We start from the raw sequence: 3,568 nt of genomic DNA on the forward strand, positions 1-3,568 counted from the left end.
CGGAAAAGGGTCAAGTGGAGGAGTTTAAGTATCTCGGGGTCTTGTTCACAAGTGGGGGGATGATGGAACAAGAGATCGACATGCGGATTGATGTAGCGTCCGCAGTGATGCGGGCGCTACTTCGGTCTATCATGGTAAAGAAGGAGTTGAGCCAAAAGGCAAAGCTCTCAATTTACCAGTCGATCTGCGTTCCTACCCTCACCTATGGTCACAAGCTGTGGGTAGTGACCAAAAGAACGAGATTGCGAGTGCAAGTGGCCGAAATGAGTTTTTTCCGCAGCGTGGCTGGGCTCTCCCTTAGAGATAGGGTAAGGAGCTCGGTCATTCGGGAGGGACTCAGAATAGAGCCGTTGCTCCTCCGCATTGAGAGGAGCCAGATGAGGTGGCTCAGGCATCTGATTAGGATGCCTCCTGGACGTCTCCCTGGTGAGGTGGTCCGGGCATGTCCTACTGGGAGGAGGCCCCGGGGAAGACCCAGGACACGCTGGAAGGACTATGTCTCTCGGCTGGCCTTGGAACACCTCAGAATTCCCCCAGAGGAGCTGGATGAAGTGGCCAGGGAGAGCGAAGTCTGGGTTTCCCTGCTGAGACTGCTGCCCCCGCGATCCGACCTTAGATATGCGGGAGATAATGGATGGATGGATGGACGTTATTATAAATAACACATTAATAAATACATATAATGTATTTTTATTCTATTAAAGTTTAACGGCAACCATTATCTCCCCAAACCATATTGCCCCCTATCGGCAACACGTGGCATAAGCATGTATGATACCATTGGACATAACCCTCGACCAATCAGAACAAGGGATACGTTCCCCTCCCGCTTATGACGTCATAGATGGGGAGAGCTTTAAGCTCCACCCAAAGTGCCAGGTAACCTTTTTTGAAGTCTATACTTTCACTAGTAGGTTTTTTTAATATCAGAAGACAGATTTCAACAAAACAAACAAAAAAAAAACATTATGTAACAGGTACAAATGACAGCATAAAGGCATGCTCCTAATGAGACGACGGATGGTCTCCTGGGGGGATCTCCTCCCAGATCTGGACCAGGACATCCCTTAGCTCCTGGACAGTCTGAGGTTCATCCTGGTGGCATCGTATGGACCGAAACATAATGTCCCAGAGGTGTTCTATTAGATTTAGGACAGGTGAGTCAATGGTATCAATTCCTTCATCCTCCAGGAACTGCCTACATGAGGCTGGGCATTGTCATGCCCAGGAGGAACCCAGGACCAATTGCACCAGCGCAGAGTCCAAGGATTTCATCCCAGTACCTAATGGCAGTCAATGTGCTGTTATCTAGCCTGTAGAGATCTGTGTGTCCCTCCATGGATATGCTTCCCCAGACCATTACCGACACAATGTTACAGGCAGCATAACATTCTCCACAGATTCTCCAGACCCTTTCACGCCTGTCACATGAGCTTAGGGTGAATCTGCTCTCATCTGTGAAAACCACAGGATGCCAGTGGTGGACACAGAACAGACAATGCACCACAGCTCTCTTTACAAGTCTGTCTAATAGATATACACTCACCTAAAGGATTATTAGGAACACCATACTAATACGGTGTTTGACCCCCTTTCGCCTTCAGAACTGCCTTAATTCTACGTGGCATTGATTCAACAAGGTGCTGAAAGCATTCTTTAGAAATGTTGGCCCATATTGATAGGATAGCATCTTGCAGTTGATGGAGATTTGTGGGATGCACATCCAGGGCACGAAGCTCCCGTTCCACCACATCCCAAAGATGCTCTATTGGGTTGCGATCTGGTGACTGTGGGGGCCATTTTAGTACAGTGAAGTCATTGTCATGGTCAAGAAACCAATTTGAAATGATTCGAGCTTTGTGACATGGTGCATTATCCTGCTGGAAGTAGCCATCAGAGGATGGGTACATGGTGGTCATAAAGGCATGGACATGGTCAGCAACAATGCTCAGGTAGGCTGTGGCATTTAAACGATGCCCAATTGGCACTAAGGGGCCTAAAGTGTGCCAAGAAAACATCCCCCATACCATTATACCACCACCACCAGCCTGCACAGTGGTAACAAGGCATGATGGATCCATGTTCTCATTCTGTTTACGCCAGATTCTGACTCTACCATTTGAATGTCTCAACAGAAATCGAGACTCATCAGACCAGGCAACATTTTTCCAGTCTTCAACTGTCCAATTTTGGTGAGCTCGTGCAAATTGTAGCCTCTTTTTCCTATTTGTAGTGGAGATGAGTAGTACCCGGTGGGGTCTTCTGCTGTTGTAGCCCATCCGCCTCAAGGTTGTGCGTGTTGTGGCTTCACAAATGCTTTGCTGCATACCTCGGTTGTAACGAGTGGTTATTTCAGTCAAAGTTGCTCTTTTATCAGCTTGAATCAGTCGGTCCATTCTCCTCTGACCTCTAGCATCAACAAGGCATTTTCGCCCACAGGACTGCCGCATACTGGATGTTTTTCCCTTTGCACACCATTCTTTGTAAACCCTAGAAATTAAATCCCAGTAACTGAGCAGATTGTGAAATACTCAGACCGGCCCGTCTGGCACCAACAACCATGCCACGCTTAAAATTGCGTAAATCACCTTTCTTTCCCATTCTGACATTCAGTTTGGAGTTCAGGAGATTGTCTTGACCAGGAGCACACCCCTAAATGCATTGAAGCAACTGCCATGTGATTGGTTGATTAGATAATTGCATTAATGAGAAATTGAACAGGTGTTCCTAATAATCCTTTAGGTGAGTGTATAGTGTTGGATGGCTAAAACTTTCCTTATGTTAAACAGAGAAAAGGGAAGTACTGCTAGGCTGGACCACTTTCCTCCTTTCTGGCTATCCATCTGGATCCCCAAATAAACTTCAGCTAGTTCAAAATGCAGCAGCCAGAGTTCTTACAAAAGCTAAAAAATATGATCATGTTAGTATCCCCGTTCTATCTCCTTTCGGTGGGTTCCAGTTATGTCTCAAATCAATTACAGGATGATACTATTACCTTTAAAAGCACTGAATGGCCTTGCACCAGAATATCTTAGAGATATACTGGTCTCTTACAAGCTTCCTCACCTGCCTCAATCTCAAGGAGCCTGATATCTGTCAGTACCTAGAACAGAAATAACTACGCCAGGTTGCAGAGCATTCTCCTACAGAGCTTCATTGCTGTGGAATAGTCTTCCATTGGATGTGCAAGATTCAGGCTCACTCTCAATATCCAAGTCTAGACTAAAAACACACTTGTTTAGTCTAGCTTACAGGGAATCTAGTCTTCCCAGCCTGGTGCAGGTCTACAATTTTGTTTCTGGTGTCTTTTGACAGCTCTTTGGTCTTGGCCATAGTGGAGTTTGGAGTGTGACTATTTCAGGTTGTGGACAGGTGTCTTTTATACTGATAACGAGTTCAAACAGGTGCCTTTAATACAGGTAACGAGTGGAGGACAGCGGAGCCTCTTACAGAAGAAGTTACAGGTCTGTGAGAACCAGAAATCTTGCTTGTTTGTAGGTGACCAAATACTTATTTTCCACCATAATTTGCAAATAAATTCTTTAAAAATCAGACGTGATTTTCTGGA

This window comes from Paramormyrops kingsleyae, chromosome 9 (genome assembly GCF_048594095.1).
Source record: "Paramormyrops kingsleyae isolate MSU_618 chromosome 9, PKINGS_0.4, whole genome shotgun sequence".
Classification (NCBI taxonomy): Eukaryota; Metazoa; Chordata; class Actinopteri; order Osteoglossiformes; family Mormyridae; genus Paramormyrops; species Paramormyrops kingsleyae.